This window comes from Culex pipiens, chromosome 2 (genome assembly GCF_016801865.2).
Source record: "Culex pipiens pallens isolate TS chromosome 2, TS_CPP_V2, whole genome shotgun sequence".
NCBI lineage: Eukaryota > Metazoa > Arthropoda > Insecta > Diptera > Culicidae > Culex > Culex pipiens.
Window position 1 is genome coordinate 220,913,644 of NC_068938.1, and position 19,546 is coordinate 220,933,189.

Genomic DNA, 19,546 nt, shown 5'->3' on the forward strand with positions numbered 1-19,546 from the left:
TGCAAAACCGTCATTTACCATTAGTCACACTAGTCCAGTGTTTCTCAACCGGTGAGGAATTCCCCCCTGGGGGGGGAATTTGGCCATTCTAGGGGGGGAATGAGGATTCAAGAGGAATTCAATGTCTTTAAACGTATTTGCAAAAAAAAAAACATAAATCATTATTTCACTTTTCTATGCAACTATATCAGTTTCTTTGATTAGCTAAAACGACACTAGTTTTATCCTGAAATTCCATTTCAAAGTGTTGTTTGATATTTATTGGAACAATACAAAATGATTTTTTTCAATATTTCTCAGGCATTTGTATTTTTTTTTTTTTTTTGGAGACGAGCAATAATTGGACAGTTCTTCAGAAAAAGTTGGGGTTTCAAATATTATATTAATGTTTTTTTTTTCAAGTAATATTTTTGTGAGTTTTTGTCTTATTCCAAACACTCCAAGCATTTTTATCATTATTTTTATAATGGATCAGAGTATTAGCAGAACACTGAATTGCATATTAACCAAGAGCAGTTTAGTGAAAATAATCAGAAACAAGTTTATTAAAACTGTCATGATATATTTTTTGTTAGATTTATTTAATCAAATATAAGCAGTTAAAGACAAAATACCAAAAATAAAAATTTCTGCGACTTTTAATTCATTCAAATAATTTAAAAAAAAATTTACTGATCTTAAGAAGTCTTTAAGTGAAATTTGCGTTCTTATAAAAGTTGACAGCATAGTCAATCACAGCGCATTTTAAAAATAAAACCTGCATTGTCTGTTCTTTAGTTTACTTAGTAGTTTACGCTTCAATTTGTTATGATAATTGGAATCATTTTGTAAACATCTAAAATTTGTGATTATATTTCTGCATTGAAACCAATAACTTCAAAATAAAGTGGGGAAGGGGGGGGGGGTAATAAAGTTCTTGCAAATAAGCCAAGGGGGGAATAGAATACAAAAGGTTGAGAAACACTGCACTAGTCACACACTGTGGTTGGTCAAAGAGTTGGACTCCAGAGAGTGGGCAGACCAGAGCTTATTGCTTAATTTGACGCGCGTGAAACAGGTCTGTGAATAGTGCACGTACCTTATTTTGAGGGGGTTGAAATTTTTGACGCAGACAATGGCTCGAGTCAAGGTCGATTCTTCTTTTTTTGGCAGGAAAGAATGAGCAAATTTTCTGCAAATTGTCATGGGAAATAGTGACGAATTTATAATTATGGTTCTCGTGGAAATTGTTAATTTAATTAAGGTTTAATGACATGATCGTACCTGCATTTTTAAAACTGTCTAATTTCATTAAAGCACGACATAAAAACGTAATTTTCATTTAGATTTCCTTGAGAAAAATACATAATTATTTCCAACATATTTTTTTTTACATATTATTCCACAAAAACTCCAATTAGTCTTTCAAACCTCATTACACGGAGAAAAATCAGCTCCCGAAATCGTGAACAAGCGTTCATGAAATTTGGAACCACGAACAAAGTCTTCAATTCCATGAAAAGTTTTTTCAAAAAACGTACCATGGCACTTGAACAGGTTGTTCGTGGTTTCGAATTTCGAACACATTCAGGAACTGATATTTCTCCATATATTACATATCTGGAGAAGTGTCGATTTTCCGAGATGTTTGGTTTTGACGACTTTAGTGGTGACATGTCACAGCAGGGTTGCCAGATCCTACATTTAAAAAAATATATCGGTAATTTCTTCCTAAAAACAGCTTTTCAAATCTACAGCATGATTTTCTGCTTTAAAGCTTTAAAAGTCATTCAATCATACTTAAGTGACGTTATCTTATTTCAGGGTTGCCATATTTTTCAAATCATCGAGAAGATTATCAACGATGCAGAATATGTCGATTCTAGAAGATGTCATGATTTTGTGAAATTTTAGGTCAACTTTTTTTAACTACTCATAACTTGAAACATGGTTGCCAGACTTAATTTTTTTATTAATTTTATTTTTTAGACAATTTAATCACACTTTTTATGTCATCAACAGAAGAGGCTGAAGAATGTATTTTTTTTGAATTAAATAAATAAATTTTAAATATTCAGAATATCCAAGGTCAATCTGTCTTAAATCAAACAACTCTTCCCAAATCTGTCTCCCCGCACAAAACATCCGGATTTTCCGACCCCCGAAAAAAACTTCCCTAACGATCCCCTTTATTTCGCCAAACTTTCCACACTTCAATGGGAAAAACACGCTCGCAATCAAAATAAGAGGCGCACACACAAATTTAAATATCGATTTTCCGCCTCGTTCCCGGAGGGCTTTTTACCCGTTTTCCCCCTACTCCCAACCCCTCTGAAAAATCGTCTCGAGACGACTCACGCGCCCGCCCGATTTCACCGATAAGATTTATGATTTGGTTTACAAGCACCGAAATCGAAGATAACGAAACATTTCCCTCCAAATCAGGATCCGGCCCTCGTCAGCGTCTTTTTTTTCTGCGTTCGTTCCGTCCTGATGACGGAAACGGGCACGAAACGCCCCAGTCAGGCCAAAATTTGCGCAACCGTCGTCGAAATGATAAATTATTGCTTGTTTTCGTCTCCGCAGGACAGGAAAAATCCTGAAGTGGGTTCATTTTACCCCTCAAGTCCCCCCTCGCTGTTGCGGGATTTACTCCCAAACTCCCAGCTGACTTGGATCGGGTCGAAAAAGGACGAGCGGAAAAATCAATTTTCCAACCAATGTCGGGGCGCGCGCGCTTGAAACTCTTCGGTCCAAGTTGGCGGCGGTGCGTATTTATCATCACCTTTAACTTCATTAAATTTTTAACTGACATTCACCGACCGGTTGCCAAACGGTTTTCCATATTGTGTGTTGAGTCGCCATTTATACGTGTATGCACGTTCGTTCATAAATCCAAGTCGCTCTCCTCTTGCCTCCTAGTTCATGTTCATAAATTTTTATGTCGTGCACCTTTTTTTACGGATTCTCAACCGGTGTGTGCGATGCTGGTCACGGCACTCGATAGTGTGTCCATCCCAGCATGGAGTTGGCCAGCGCCAGACCGCGTGAATGTCAGTGACGATGATGACGACGCCATGGCCAGCTTGGACGACCGAGTAGGTACGTGTCGCAGCGACGCAAGCGGGAAAATTGTGATTTTTCCTCTCTGTCTCAATTTTCTCCGCGACCTTTCCCGCGCTGGAGCGGATTGTGGCGGGGCTTCCAATCTGGGGTGGTAGGGTGGTCAAGTCTGAATTTTTTTGGTCAAAAAGTTAACTTTTAAAATTAAGAGTTATTTGGTGCACGGAGAAAAATCAGTTCCCAAAATCGTAAACAAGCGTTCATGAAATTTCATGAACGCTTTTGCACGATTTTGAGAACTGATTTTTCTGCGTTTGATCTTCTAGAAGATGTTAAAGAAAATCCTCAAAGTACAAGTCTGACAACCCCGCCAAAACAGACCGCTGCCGCGGCACCGCCGGTGTGCGACGTTCCGCGAGGACCGCGCACCGTCAACGATGAAGATATTCCACACAGGAGACAGATTTGTGCAATTTATAATTATTTATAATGACGTCTCCGGGAAGGTCGGTCGGGCAATTCTTTCTCCGACGGCGGATCTTTTTTTCTCTCCTTTCGTTACGCTCCAGCCGGTGACGGTGCGGTACCCCCGAAGGCGACCCCGGGACACGCCATTAAACGGAGACGGTTCCGCGCGCGTCATCTGGCGTTATTTTTCCCTCGCGACTCCCATCGTAGCTGGCCAAAATTGGAACAGATGCAAAAAGAAGGTCGCGCGTCTTCAAGGGCTGCTGCGATCTCTGGTATGAAGGACAGGGGATTGACGAGCTGGCCGATTTGGCGCGGCACAGCCAGCTTGTTTACTTGTTTGATTAAAAGATTTCGGGGCCTTCTTGGATGACGCTGTTGGGACAACAGTGGAAGTGGTGCTTAGTCGTGTAATCGACGTGATTAGCTGCTGTTTGGAAAGGATTTTCCGGTGCGGCTGCTGCCGAAATCTGCGGGAATCATCAATCACTGCCGTTATTTGGTGATTTGGCAAAGTTGTTTACCGAAACGCTTTCTTGCGGGCAAGTAACGATCTGTTTTTCTGTGTCAACCTGTCAATCCCTCGAGGATTTCCGCTCTCTCTCTCGGTGTAGATTCCTCCGTCGGAAGTCGGAGCACAAAGCTCCTGCAGCGCCAATTAATCGTATAATTATTGTTAAATTGGAAAATATTTCAATATCTTTCGCCCCCATGTGCCACATTCCGGTGTGCTCAGGCTGCAGGCCATCCTGGTCCAGGTTCCGGCTGGGGCCAATAAAGCAGCCAGCAACCGTATGGAAATTGTAGGCCAACTAAAAGCTCGTCGTATCGTACTCCATACCGTACTCTAGGGTACAATTGATTGCCGGGCCACAGCCACTATGTGTGTGTGTGTGTGCGCGCACCGGAATATGTGCCGGCCGAGGAATCGACCAAGAGGACGATGACGATGATGATGATGACTACGGTTGGCTGCGGGTCTCTCGGAACTCCGCTGCACTGGCCAGAGCAGAACCACCGACAACTCTCTACGCCAAGAGTGCGCGCCAGCAGAGATAAATGCAATTTCATGATGTTGTGCAATATCACGACTTTATCGCACTCTTCCAGCGAGGACCGGGTGGCCACTGCCGGCGACCACTGGCTTTTTGCCCGAGAGTGGGGTTGGTTTTTGAGGGTGGCCTTTTTAGCTTCTGGAGGCCAATGATGATGGCGAAAAACTGGGGGAGAGAGTTGCCGGAACCCGGTCGGTCTGGCCGGGGCCCTCGAGGGCGGATTAACACGCAAACCGCACACCGTTGCAGCGGAGCGGCCTCGTCGCGCGGAATTCTTCCCGACAGGAACGGAACGGAGAGCGAGCCGGTGCGGGCAGAAATAGGATTAAAATATCATCAATTTAAGCCAGAATTTATTTTCGGTTCAGCTGGCTTGGCGGTCGCGGCGTGAAGAGTCTAGCGATAATTTCTGCATGCAGAGTTACGGTGGTCATTCGCCGGAATAGTTCACCGGAGCGAAAGGGTAATTTTAGCTCGGTAACCTTGGCCGTCACGGTGAGCTTATTTCTAGGGAAAATCGATTTTCTCTAGAACTCAGCGAATCGAGTAGGCTTTGTCTCATGATGTTGTTAGTCATATTTTGTCTCTCTCAAATAAAATGGCGAAAAAAAAATTGTCTGATTAAATTGTGAAAACTATCAAGCAAGGTTCTAACCCAGGGGTGACCAAAATATGGCCCGCGGGCCAAACGTGGCCCGCGAGGTGATATTTTGTGGCCCGCGGATCCATTTTGAATGATCATGTAAAATGGCCCGTTGACCACTTGTAATTTTATACTTTTTTCAAAAATAAGGTTTATTTTAAACTTTTATATGCTAATCTTTTTAAATTTTTGTTAATAAAAAAACTTATGATTTATCAATATTTTGATCCCTACTTCAGGATACAAATAATTTGTTAAAATATTTTATAATTAAAACAATTTTACACGTTTCAATGTGAGTGAAACTAGTAAATATCGTCAAAACTTTCATCAAACGCTTCTAGAAATATTAAAAAAAAAAACGTTCAGGTTTGACTTAGGTAGAATTCTGTTATAGTTGCAAAAATTACATTGCACTTCCTTGGGGATTCGAACTCATTACAGTTAGATAACGAATCTGATTGACTACCAACTGATTCAGTTTGTTGCAAATATTTTACAAAGCTTTCGTTGATCAACCCACCCCTCCACCACTATTAAAAAAAAATTCGAAAACCAGGAACAAAAATATATTTTCAAAAAACTTTAAAACTTAAAAAAATTAAATTTACGTGCAATTAGCTGAAATTTATTAAATATGCATTGCTTTGCATTTAGAATCATTTGAGCATGTTTGGGTTTATTAAAAATAATTTGAATTTTAGCGAATTTTTGATGGAAATAAATGTTTTTTCGCTAAGCTGTTTTTTTTATCGAATCGTTTTTTTTATGAAAATAATGATTGCAGTTTAACTAAACGGAAGCTTAAAACATTTTATAACATTTTTTTCATTGAAATGTTGAAATTCTGGCTCTCAACGATTTTTCATTAGCCACACTCAACTTATAGATAAAATTACGCCTTTAGATGAATTATTCCACATGTAATGTCACCATTTTCGAAACATAAAAACAAAACATTATTTTTTTTTTTGAAAGCACAAGTGCATTCTATTAGTTTGAATTGATTTTTTTTAAATAACAGAAATTAAATCTTTTAAATTAAAATAACGTAATTTAATTCTTTCAATAACCTTTTTTTTGTTAATTTGGCCCGCAAGCTCATTTGAGCTTCAAATTTGGCCCAGCTCCAAAAACTTTGAGCGCCCCTGTTCTAACCCCTGCTAAGTTTACATGTCCAACGGGCCAAACTTGTCTCACATTGTTTTTCAAATGATCATGGCCATCGAACTTGTCTTGTCTCACAGATGCCATGACCAACTGGAGTAAAAATATTCAATTTTTTTACCCATCCTATACACGGAGAAAAAAGAGTTCCCAAAATCGTGAACAAGAGTTCATGAAAATGGGAACCTCGAACAAAATGTTCAAATCCCATGGTACGATTTTGAAAACGTACCATGAAATTTGAACACTTTGTTCGTGAACGCTTGTTCACGATTTTGGGAACTCTTTTTTCTCCGCGTATGGTCAACAATTGTTCCACGTTGCTTCTCAAATTTGGAATGCCAATACGGCATACTTGTCCCAACTTTTTAAATATATTTAAAAAAAAATTACGAAAATCTTTCTGAACACATAAAAAAATCTGTATTTACCTCACATATCATTTCAACTCTAAATTCTTGTCTCACTTTTAAGTTTTGTCTCACCAATAAGTAATGTTTGTCTCAAATTTTCTAAAATATTATCAGGGGCAATGCTGTGATATTTGTCTCATTAACTGAAGATACCTGTCTCATAGTGTCTAAATGTTCATTTGTTGTCCCAACCAGTGACTTAAATTTTTCACGCCCAGGTAACATTTTTTTCCAGGAGTTTTACAAGAGCTCTTCAAGATAGCTACATCATAGCAGTTTGGACCGCGGTAGGATAAAACTCTCTTCAAAACTTCTTCAGGAGTTTGGAAGAGTACTTGAATAGAGTTTTATCCTACCGCGGTCCAAACTGCTATGCTGTAGCTATCTTGAAGAGCTCTTGTAGAACTCCTGGAAAAAATGTTACTTGGGCGATCATTGTACAGATTTTGACTCAAAACTTTTTGTTTAAATTTCTTCAGCCAAAAGGGTAGAAATTGTCCCATTACATCCCTTTTGCCTCAAACAGCAATATTTCTTTTTAATTTCAAACAGAATGTGAACATACCTCTAATGTGAACTCCTGCGAGGACACCCAAAGTTCAACAAACCGTGTGGGCCAAACAAATGTTTCAATTGTCAATCGGCCCTGTAACATACAATCTTGCAGCCCCTGTTCTCCCGTGTGAGCCAATAACATACCGCCACCCATTTGCATATCAATCAAAAATTAAAACAATTTATCCCTCCAAAGCTATTCTCCCCTGCCTCAGTGCTTCAAATATTACGTTTCATATTTCCCCTCGGAGCAATTTACACACACTGCGAATTACCATAAAACAGCTATTTGTGCAATAGTGGTGCAACCTGGGGTGTGATGAAGTTGTCGTCCCTTCGCGCAAATGCCCTGCGGCTTGCATCCCTCGCGCCAGGGGGCGCCCCTCGTCGATCGTTGACGCCCTCTGTGTTCTATTGATTCTGGCACCTTCTCAACAACAACGACGAGTGCAGTCTATATTTCACAGTTTTTTTTTTTTTTTCAATGCTCTTTGTTGCCCAACCCTCCCCAGTTTTCCGACTCGGAATGATGACGACGACGCCGGCTGCTGAACAGCAAGATCTTGCCACTTTCTTCACTCTCACAGCTGTTCCTTCAATACCCAAATGGCACCGAAAATGGCGGTTCTCGTTCATCCTCGCAACTACCCAAAACAACAAAACAAAAAAAAGAGCGAAATATGAAAGAACTCGAAAAAAAGAGCAGCGAAATACACTCGGCAAAGCACATAAAATTAAAAAGAAAAACATAAACTCAAGCATCTGTGAAAACAAAATCGTTCTTGCCATCTCGTCGTCGTCTTCGACTCCGACTCCCATTTTCCGGCATTCCGCAGCACTTTTCCATCTGGGGAATACTAAATCTTTCCATTCCCACCCTCTCTCCAGCGCTCCTGGCAGCACTGCTCGGTGGAGTCACGAGACCAGCAGCTTTTCTTCTATTGTTTTTTTTTTTTTTTTGTCGACTTTTCTTAATTTTTCCCACTTTACGCGCCGCCGACGTCGTCTCGTCCACTTGGCGTTTCCATCATCACATCCGGTACGGAGTTCGTGTTCGAGAGAATGAGCAAATATTTGGCAAGTTTTGCCGTGTTGCTGGTTCGGGACGGGTTGCCAGAATTTCAAGTTGTTAATTTTCTTTTTTTGTTGGAAATAAAGTCAAATTAGATAGATTTTAAGGCCATCTCTTCTTGCTTGACACTGAGGTAAACATGAATTGTGTATGAGCGAATTTGACGCTGTATCTAGTTTGGCAACACTTCTACATTCCAAATTTCCTTCAAATCTGAAGAAATGAAAAAATCTTGCATCCCAACCCTCAAAAAAACCTTTTTTATTTATGACTACACGGCCAGTCCCTTTCCCCAACTCCACGGTCATTAGTATCGCCATTCACCCTGTCCCGGATTTTCCCTCGAAACAATACGGGCCCCCGTCCTGCTTTCCTCGAAATAAAAATCCTTTTGTTTTGACCCGGTTCCACTCAGTCTGCGCCAAGAATCCTGGAACTTTGATGATGTAAGGATCGGTCATTAGAACGGAAGCTCTCTCTCTCTTTCTCCTCTACCTAGGAACGAAAATCCTCAAAAGTGGCCTTTTGACTCTGCCAGATCAAAGCCCGGCTTTTAATTATCGCATAGAGAGGAAAAAACTATTTCTTTTTCGTTTCTTGAGCTCAAGTAGGCGGGGTGAAGTGGGCCTACCGGCGTCGTCGTCGACGACGACGCCTACTTGGACCACACTCGGCAGCTTACTTTGAAGTTTTCCTTAAAAATTTCGCAACATTTCTTCGCGGAATGAAAAAATTGCGTCACTAATTACCTTGTGCAGCGCTAATTAAACATAATCCCCGCTCGCGCGGGCAAAAACTAACCCCCGCCCAAGCCCGCCTGTCAAAGTCTCTAATTGTCGCCCGTTGGCGTGTTTGTTTAAACATTTCCGTTCCGTTGGCGGCGGCGACTTTTGCACTTTGACCACGCGGTGTTGCGCCAAATCCTTCTCACTTCAAAGAGGAGCCCTCGGTCGGTTCTGTTTTTGTTTTTGTTTGGCGAAGGTAGTTTTTAGTTTTCCGCGAAAGCTTTGACGTCTCTGTGTGTGCTGCCAGGAGATGAAAGAGTTTTTTTTCCTGTGTGAAAGCTCGCAGCAGGCGTTGGTGGAAAAGCTGCAGGGGTGTTCAGAACATTTTTTTGCGCATCTCTTCACGCTTACCAGGAGAGTGTTCATGAATTGTGTATGGTCTTTTTTGAGAGTTAATAATGCAAAAAGAATCATGTTTAATATGCGATGAAAACTGGAAGTTTTGAATTCTTTATTTTGCAATATAGAATTCAAATTTTAGCTCATCTCTTCTTACTTACCACAGGGATAAACATCAATAGTGTATGGTTAATTCTGACAGTTGATCAACAAGAAAAGCATTTTGGGTAATATTCCAAGATTTTCAGAAGTTTTCGCTGCTTTCAGCCGAGTTTCAGCTCATCTCTTCTGGCTTACCACTGAGATGGTAATGAGTTGTGTATGATCATTTTTGACTTATAATAAAAAGAAAAGAATTCAGCTTAATGCTCGATTAAAATGAACAATTTATGGATTCTTTCCCTACAAAAACTACAAATTTTTGCCCATCTCTTCCTGCTTACCACTGGGTTAAACATGAATTGTGTATGATTGATTTTGACAGTTAATTTAAAATTGCACATCCCTACCGCGACTCCAACTGCAGTGCAGAGTTGCAAAACTTTCGCTCGCTGAAATAATTTAAACACAAAGTAAAATAGGTTAATTCAAGTCACATCCAGTTCTCGCCAGCGACGTCTGACGGATTGCACCGGGGCGCATCCGCAGGACGGTGTTTGTGAGCTTAAGGAGCAGCACTGCTGCTCCCCAGAAACAACATCACAGGAACCACCACCACCACTAACGCCGACGAGGAAAAGAGAAACGAACCGTTTTGATATCTGAACTGTGTGTAATTGAAATGGGAGAAGGATTTTCCATCTTTCTGCACTCTTCAGTGCACTCTATGGCTGTTTTCCTCCACCAACGTCGGTTTCCAGCGCTTCGCGCTAGGCAACTCCGGATGCCTGGAATTCCGCGAGCGACGAGCGGGCATTCATTTCTTTTTTTCCGGTTCGGTTCAGGCGAAATTAGGTTGAACTTTGGAGAATCCTTCCCGGAGCCTGCCTGCCCACCAGCAAATGGAAAACTGCGGAAGAAAGTTTCCATCAAATTTCATCTAGGAGATCATTAATTCTACCGAGGCAAATTTGTTCCACTCCTGTGGAGAGTTTTGGTTTCGAATTGAGGTCACACAGATTTCAAACTGTGAGTGCTTTTAAGGTTTTTTTTCTGCGCTGCTCGTTTTAGAGATTTTCTGGAATTTTTTTACCGACCCGGTACCGGGAAATGGTTCCGGAGACCGCCCTCTCGACGAGCTGTGTGACAAATGATGTGAGATTGCAAGTGCACGTGCCTGGTCCGGGCTTTCCCGGGACTGTTTAGGAGTTCTTTTTTAAACTATGCAAACGAGCGACGATTGATATATGTTGCTTGTCTTTGAAATCGTGGTTTTTGGGATTCTGGAAACAACATGTGACAAATTGGCAGTGAAGAGAATGTAAATAACCACATCACAGCCTTGTGTTAGACTAACATAACAGATTTGACAGTTAGACAGAGTTGACAGGATTTGACAGCTTAAAACTATTTGTACTTACCATTAGACAGCAACAACTCAAATATTTTGTCAAACAACCTGTGATACCTCGATGTTGAAGTCCGTAACAGAGATATTACATGAAATTCGGTTAATCTCTAATAGCTTCCCAGTTGAGTGTAAATTCTGGGTATGATTGGTTTTTGTTCAGAACTGCACATTTTGAACTCAAATCAAAGTAGGTTTCAGCATTCAAATAAAGCACTTCAATGCACACACAAAAAGAATCTCACCGAAAATAACCTCCAAGCACACTTTATCATTTATCACCACGACGTGGAGGCGTGAAATTTCTCCTCGCCGTATTTGCCCGCCTTCGTTTAATTTTCCCGGGGCTTAATTCCCACTTTTCTCCAACGCGAGGAACCGCGCCAGAGGTCGTCGTCGTCGCTCAAACTTGGTAGAATTTCATTCTCACTTCCCAGTGCCGCATTGTAAAAGCTCATTCCATTTACACCCATAATTCATCAAGGAATTTCTTCTTTCCGGGATGCCTCGTGCGTTGAGTGTTTTTTCCCTTGTTTTTTCCACCCCGCCCCACAATTGCTCCATCTTTGTGAATCTTATTTTTATTCCCGGCGATTCCTCGTGCCGCGACTCTAATGGTTCTCGGGTAGTGGGTGGATTCTTCGTCGTTCATCTCGCTCTCCGGAGAGAACATCCATAAATACCCGCTGCATGTACGAGCATAATTCCATCGTCATTTAATTTCATTTCAATCATCGCGCCACGACCTCCACCTCTCCTCCTTTGGGAGGAGGAACCTCCCCGGAGAAAGAACCTCATTTGTAACGGTGTTTCCAATCGCCTCAGCCGACCTTCTTCTGAACCTCGACGACGGCTTAGCCCGCCAGAAAGAGCGCCCAGAAAAGAACGAAAAAGATTATAATTAACAATAATGAACTGTTAATAAACGCTTACTCGGGGTTCTCGGACCAAGGCGAGTGAACGCGCGGAGAGGTGACGATAAATCGAACCGAATCCATTTATCATAATGTCTGCCAGTGCGACTGTTGTTTATTGGGCAACACACGAACGCGTCTCGCCGGCCACCCTTCTTAAGAAATGTCACTCCGGCGCGCGATAAATAATGATCAATCAGCTGTCACTCACGGTGTACACCTCTCTCGGTCTGTCACCTTGTTTTGTTTTGGGGGATTTGGGGGGGCCCAATCGATGATGGATTTCTAACGGTTTCCTTTTAAAAAAATGATTTTCGCCTGTTGTTCCACTTTCGGTTTGTCAATCGTCGTCGTCGTCGTCGAACTCCAGCTTCGGCGGGGTGGCCAATTTGTCAACAAACTCCGGCTGGCAGCAGTGCTGCCAGCTTCCCCGTGATGGATCTGCGAAATAAATTCATACTTCATTAAATTTGATCACCCGCAGCAGAGACCTTTGGCTCGGTCGTGTTTTTCTGTTTCGATGCCTTCAACGAAAGAAAAAAAAGGGGAAAAGGACCGTCGATTCCCAGAAGAGTGAGCCAGAGATTAAAAATCCTCCATCATCTCCCGGGGCCCGGGCACCCGAAATTATGGACACTTTTACACACCAAACAGTAACTAATCTATCTGCATTACGGTCTGGCAGTCAATCTAATCTCGTCCCTCGTGCGTCTTTCGCACTCTCCGTGTTGCTCATGTTCATTTATCATCTTTCTGTGCTGAGCTGTCTCCGGACCGTATTTGTCTAGTTCGGCCGAGCGAAACACTTTACAAACATGTCCCAAACCGGGAGAGTGGCCCGAGTTGGTGGAGGTGTCGTTTAATGGCTTTCTCTAATCTAACATATTTTAAACCAAGAAATCTTATGGACAGCGCTAATCTTAGAAATGTGATCCAAGGCAGTGCTGCCAAGTCGACTCTTTTGACAGTTTGACAGAAAATTTGACAGATTGACAGCTTAAACCTAGTTGTACTTACCCAGAAATCAACAACTGTACTTACCCTGATAATAACCGCAAAATCATCAAAAAACTGAAATCAATCCAAGAGGTACCTCGACTTTGACGTCCGTGTTAGGGAACCTCGTAGAATTAGTGACAGATAATATCTAAAATCTTCTTAAATTACAGGTCTAACATATCCTGAGCCAAGAAGTCTTGTAGACAACCCTAACCTCAGAAATGAAATCTGTGGCAGTGCCGCCAGTTTGACTTTTTGACAGGTTGACAGTAAAGTTGACAGAAAATTTGACAGAACGACAGCATAAACCTAGTTGTACTTACCCAGCAATCACCAGCTGTACTTACCAAGATATCAACTGCATTAAGTCATCATACATTAGAAATCATTCGAAGAGGTACCTCGACTTTGAAGTCCGTGTTCGGGAACTTCGTAATCGTAATCTTCTGTACAACGCTTATCCCACATGAGATTGACAGCATAGTTTAAAGAAAAATTGATAAATTTACAGATAAAAAAAAATTACTTTGCAGTCCGTGTTTGAGAAACTTCTCAAACAGTTCAACACCTCCCAGTCATTTCAATCGGAATTCTGAAACGGAATTCAATTTGAATCGTTTACGTATTCCGTTTCAAACGCAACAACCGGTACGTAGACGGAATCAATGGTTGCGTTTGAAACGGAATACGTAAACGATTCGAATTGAATTCCGTTTCAGAATTCCGATTGAGCTGACTGGGCTGTACTTACCCAGGAATCAGCTGTCATCAAAGTCATCAAAGATTAAAAATCACTACAAGAGGTACCTCGACTTTGAAGTCCGTGTTCGGGAACTTCGTAGAATCAGTGCCATATTCTTACATTTCAATGCAGTCTTCTGTAAAACGCCTACCTCAGATATAACATCTATGGCAGTGATGACAGGACTCTTTTGACAGGTTGACAATAAAATTGACAGAAAATTTGACAGTTTGACAGAAAATTTGACGGACAAATTTGACAATTGACAGCTTAAAACTAGTTGTACTTACTCATTATTTGACAGCTACTTCTTCGAAAAACTTGTACTAATCTTGGAGGTACCTCGAGTTCGACGTCTGTGTTAGGGAACTCATTTCTAGCAACTCATGTTACTGCCACCCAATCGGAACGTTGCAACTCACAGAAAAAAACGAGGCAAAAAAACCAACAATGCGTCCTCCACAGCTCGCAGGGGTACACAACATTAACGCGCCGTTTAAAAGTGCGCCCTGTCAGAAAAAAGAATGATTGAATACGCGTGAAACATTGTCGCTCATTAGTTTTGTTAAACGTGTCAATCTGCTGCGCGCTCGCTCTCTCTCTAGGGGATTACCGATTTTCCCAGAAAAACCAACAACGGGTTGGGCTCCCCGCGGGGTCACGTTTGTGGCATCGATTCCGGCGGCTAACTCACTCTAATTTCCAGCTTCCCTGACCTCACATACATAAAAGATGCGTGTGACAATTGATGGTTAATTGTGAGAGTAACCGAGAGTGGTCACCACTTCACCGTAAACCCACCGTGGTCCACAGCAGGGGTGTGATCCCGAATGGTAATTGATGTAAATTGATAATCGATGGGATGCGATTTGATTTTTGCACGCGAGTCACGGACGACCGGAGGTCGGTTCTGTAGATAAATTAATTATTAAACTAGTCGGAACCGACACCCTGGTGTGGATCAATTTGTCTAATTTGACACAGTGTCGGACCTGCAGCGGATGTCCATCAGCCGTGACACAATCTGTTCGGCAAATCTGTCATCTTCCGTGAAGGACCAACTTTTTCCCTTTACTCGATCCGGAACAACCTTTAATAAGCATTTTATTATGGCTTCCTTCCCATTCTGTAACAGCCAATCTTTGGGGCTTATCCCACACGTCGGGTAAGAGACGCCCCGGCAAATTATACCAACTGGTGACACACACTCCGGTGATCCTGTACAAGGAAGAAACGAGGTTAATATAAATACCTCCTAAAGATACTTAGGGAACGAGCGACGCTCACACCCACGTGTATTCACTTGTCTTATTATCCGCTGTAAATGCGGTATAGTCCATGTGAACACAATCTATCTTCCGAAGGACCAACCCAACCAACCGAGGACGACGAAGAAAGCAAGGAAGCATTATCTAATCTTCAAGAAGTTAATCCCGTTCCTTGGTCGAAAGCTTTTCCCTACTCCGCACGCTACACAGCAAAGTCTCAAGTGCTCCCCGAGATCCTTGGCGAGAAATTGGAACGGAAAAAGGGAATAAAAGAAAATTAATACTCAAGTATCCTGAAAGAAGCGGGCGCACACACATACAGTCACACGAAGTAGTGTCGTCCTTTCCAGCTTCCAGGGAAGCTGATAAAAATAAGACACACTGTCTCGAGAAGAGACACAGTGTGTTGTGATGTCGTATCGCGCGAGCTCCGGCGGGTTCAAGTGTCCCCACTAGATCCTGAACGAAAGAGAGCGAGATTCCAAGCGAACCGAGAGGAAATAATGTCATTGTTTATTATCTTTATAATCATCAATTTATATTAATACTTAAATATCGTGAAAACTTTGCTCTTTCCGACTGCGTCGTCTTCGACGACAAAGACATCGTTACTTCCCCGGGATAAACTACCCTCATTGGCACACCCTTCCGGAACAAGACAAACGGATCTCGCTCATTACACACATGTCCCGTCACAGCATGCGGTGCCATCGAGTGTGCCATGATTAGAGCGTCTTCGATTACAACTTTTGCAAGCCGGCGCGCCCGAACTCGGTATTGACACATCCAAGTTGGCGTGGCGCGTCTCTGTGTCTCTCGCTGGATGACGATAATAGAAAGACAATTTATTCCCCGGCTACTAGGATCCGGAGACGCTTCAAACATTGACACAACTCTAATAGACTCTGTCGTTGCGTTCGCCGGTCGCCGGAACATAACCTCAAAGTTGCTCCCGACTCGCTCAAACTCTAATTAAAGTTATTTCAACCAAAATATTGCTTCAAATTGGATTTTAATAGCAAATTAGATGTCACTTCCTGACTTGACTGCGCCCGGGTTGATGGAGGAGAGTTTTCCGAAAACCAACTTCAATTAATTTTTATGTCTCTTCCGCTGCGACAGCAGCGACGCCGCAGGGCACACTGCGATTCAAACCCTTTTCTTCTCATCGAACATCGCGCGACGCGCGCGGATGTGCCTACTCCGATCTCGAAACAAAGATCAACAACGGCTTACGCAAACAGTTTCCGATCAGGCAGTAAAGCGCGATTGTTTACGACTTTTCCGTTTAGCTAGCTGTCACTTCTGTTCAGCTGGTGTTCGTTCGCGGGAATCGTTCACCTTTGCCGTGAGCGTGTGTGAACCGCTAGAACGACCCCATAAAGTGAATACTTTTGACAACTTTTATTGTTCTTGTCAGTTCCCAGCCCTCGTTCCGAGGGGGAGCCCATAAAGTGACCACTGAAAATTGCCAATAAAATCAATTTTACAATGTTTAAAGTTTCCCCTTCTTCCGTCAAACGACGGCGCGACAGCTTCTTCCCACACTAATTAGACGTCATCGTCTTCGACGAAGCAGGCGCTGGCGGGTGGGCGAAAAACAGACTCGATGAATGAACATCGCTTATCGATAAACACACGGCTGGTGGTGCTTTTTGATATCTGCGGAACGAGCAAGAAAAGTACTTTTCCGCTCAAACTTATGATTATTGTTTTTGTTTGGCGCACAGAACTTCTTCTGGTTGGCCGACTTGCTCCTCGGAAACATATTGAGCGAAAAAAGCGCTCTGATTCGAGGCAGTGTTGCCAGATTTGACAGGTTTGACAGATTGACAGAGTGGTGACAGATGGTTTGACAGCTTAACCTAGTGGTACTTACCCGAAACATCAGCAACCATTTCAATTTTGGTGAGGTTGCTCAAGTAGGTACCTCAACCTTGAAGTCCGTAATTGAGAAGCTCATTAAAGTAAGCTGTTTCTTCATAAGACTGTTAAACTTTATCGCGAATGCACTGGAAATCCTGCTCCCACGCAAAAGTGGCAACCCTCCCGACAACAACAATCAATACCGATGATTAAGTCTGGACGAGGCGCTCGCGCGCCGTCGGAAACGGCCGGCCAGAATCCACCAACAAATAAACAAACAGTAATAACAACAACAACAATAACAACATTCCATTGAGTGGGCGCCAGAGCGCGCGCGAAGAACGCGATTTGCAGCTCAGTCTGGCAGCGGAAAACCGCAAAACTAAAAACAGCATTCGCAGATGTTGTTGTTGTTGGATCCAAGCAATCGCAACGATTCGACAGCCCCTCGTCATGGCATGCTGCTGCGGTTTTCTGCGTGTGTGGGTGGGTGGAAGCTGTAACGAAAAATTATCTGTTAATTAAATCTGTCCGGGGAGACGACGTTTTTTTTTCTTTTTCTCGCAGATCTGCGCGATGATGCGTTCGCGATTTCCGATCTCTTGAAGAAGATTCTTGGCGGTGGTTCTCGCTAGGTCCGGAGGGCGAAACCCTAAGCAACTTTATGATTGCATAGTTTGGCCCCTTGAACACAGCGTTCACAGTGAAGTAGTAGTAGTAGGAAGGAAACCCCCGAAAAGATTCCTCCGGTTTCATAAATATCGAAACTTTATTGGTCCATAAAATGCCACGAAAAAGTACACACGAACTCTCGGACTCGTTGGCCCTGGCGAGAAGAAATTATCAGAACACATCCTCCTCTTGCTTCCACTTCCTTGGTTTTAGGTTAGGTTCGCTTTTCTGTGGAACGAGGTGGCCTTTGCCTTGTTTGTTTTTATTATTTGCGTCGATTTGGGGGTCGCCGCCGGAACTTTCACAGTGGGCGGGCTTCCAGGACGAAAAGCTGTCATAAAAAGTGAAGGCGAATAAAGTTTGGTTCTTAAGCGACCGAGGGGTCCCTCCCATAACGAGGGGTTTGTCGTTCTTTGATGGGTCTTAATTAGAATTGGACAGCTTTTCCGAAGCCGAGGTTCATTATTAATGTTTTTAAACCGCCCTCTCCTTAGCAGTGGGGCTCGCAAAAAAACAGCGAAAGTTACGCCAAGTAAGATTAAAAAGCAAACTTTTCCTGTCGTTGACCCAAAGTTGCCGAGATTTTTTCTGATTAATTAATTTCGCTTCCTCTTTTCGCCGAGTGAAATTGACAATTTTCATCACTTCTCACGGGGGGCTTCCCCCTGGAACTTTCCGGCCAGTGTAATCATCGCAAAATTTCTTGCGTGATTACTCATAATTAAAAGCACCACTCGACTCGAAATTGATTTTTTTTCGGGCTGTCATCTAGTTGCCCGATGAGACACTCACTTTCGTTCCGTCGCTGCTGTGGCCTACTGAGACAGTGCACCTTTCTCCGCGAACTCACGACGGAAGCTCACCGATTAGAAGCTAATTTCGTGCCTGATTTTGATGAATGGAAAGCGCGACGAAATTGGCGGGCTGGGCGGCACCTTAACCAACAATTTGACGCGCGAAAGGGAAATGAGATGGGAAGGTTGGGAGACACACTTTTCGGGGTTGTTCACCCCGGCATGCATCTGGAAAAGGCCAAACGTACAAACAGGCAGCTTGGTTTTAGATGCACTGGGTAAAATTGACAGTTTTTTGACAGATTTGACAGTTTTGACAGGTACTTACCAGCAATTCAGCAACAACACCTCAAAACATTCTGCACGACATTTTCTTTACTGGGATTTGACCTAACGCAACTGGCTGCGTGCTTTGGTCGTTCTGAAACGAGAGCTGTCAAAGCGGCTGCTCCCACATTGAAAAGTGGTCGAACGGGCGAACAATTTTTGTTACGTCGACTGGCTGCGTCAATCTCATGAACGTGTGAAATCATAACTTCGAGCATAAAATCATCGCAAATTGATGTTTCGCGCGAGGCATTTCATCGCTGGGAAAATTAAACATCTCTCAAGGCATGCATACAACCCTTGGTTCCGCTCGAAAAGCCCCAAATCAGTTCACACGTTCGCCAGATGATTCATTATTTCAATTTCCTCTCCAAGAAGAAGAAAAAACCCAAAAACAGACAACAAACAAAGCGGGCCAAACAACACCCGTCGACGACGGCTAAAACATATGAATATTCGACCCGACCCATTCGGTGCTCTACGGGAGAGAGGACCATCAAAAATTATTATTTTCTACGCTCGTCCCAAGTTTCACGATTTCTCGACGCTGGGACGTGCCCGGAGTTCCAAAACGCGCGCGTTCACCTTTTAGTTTTGAAGACGGAAAAAATACATGTATATTTCCAAATTATTACCTCACAATTCCGGTCGCGAGCCTCTCAAAATTGCGTCTGTTGTTATGCCCTTTCCAAATGTTGCGCGTGAATTTGACGAACAACCACCACGTGGCCGGCTGTGAAATCTTAGCCGTGATTAACGCTAATGACCTTGTTTAGCGTTTCGTGGAGGAGCAGCAGCGGGACTACTAAAATCAATATTCGATCAAATTTCGGCTGGAAATTTAAATAATCGAAGCAGGCCTCCCAGCACGCGTAACAGACGCGTTGTGGAGATCGGCAATCTACCGGTCACGGTGGT

At 42.9% G+C, this 19,546-nt stretch overlaps 1 protein-coding gene across 8 annotated transcripts in view; it reads left to right on the plus strand.

Moving 5' to 3' along the window:
• LOC120427875 (teneurin-m) overlaps positions 1-19,546 on the plus strand; it is a 236,291-nt gene that overhangs the window by 14,072 nt on the left and 202,673 nt on the right. The window lies entirely within an intron of this gene.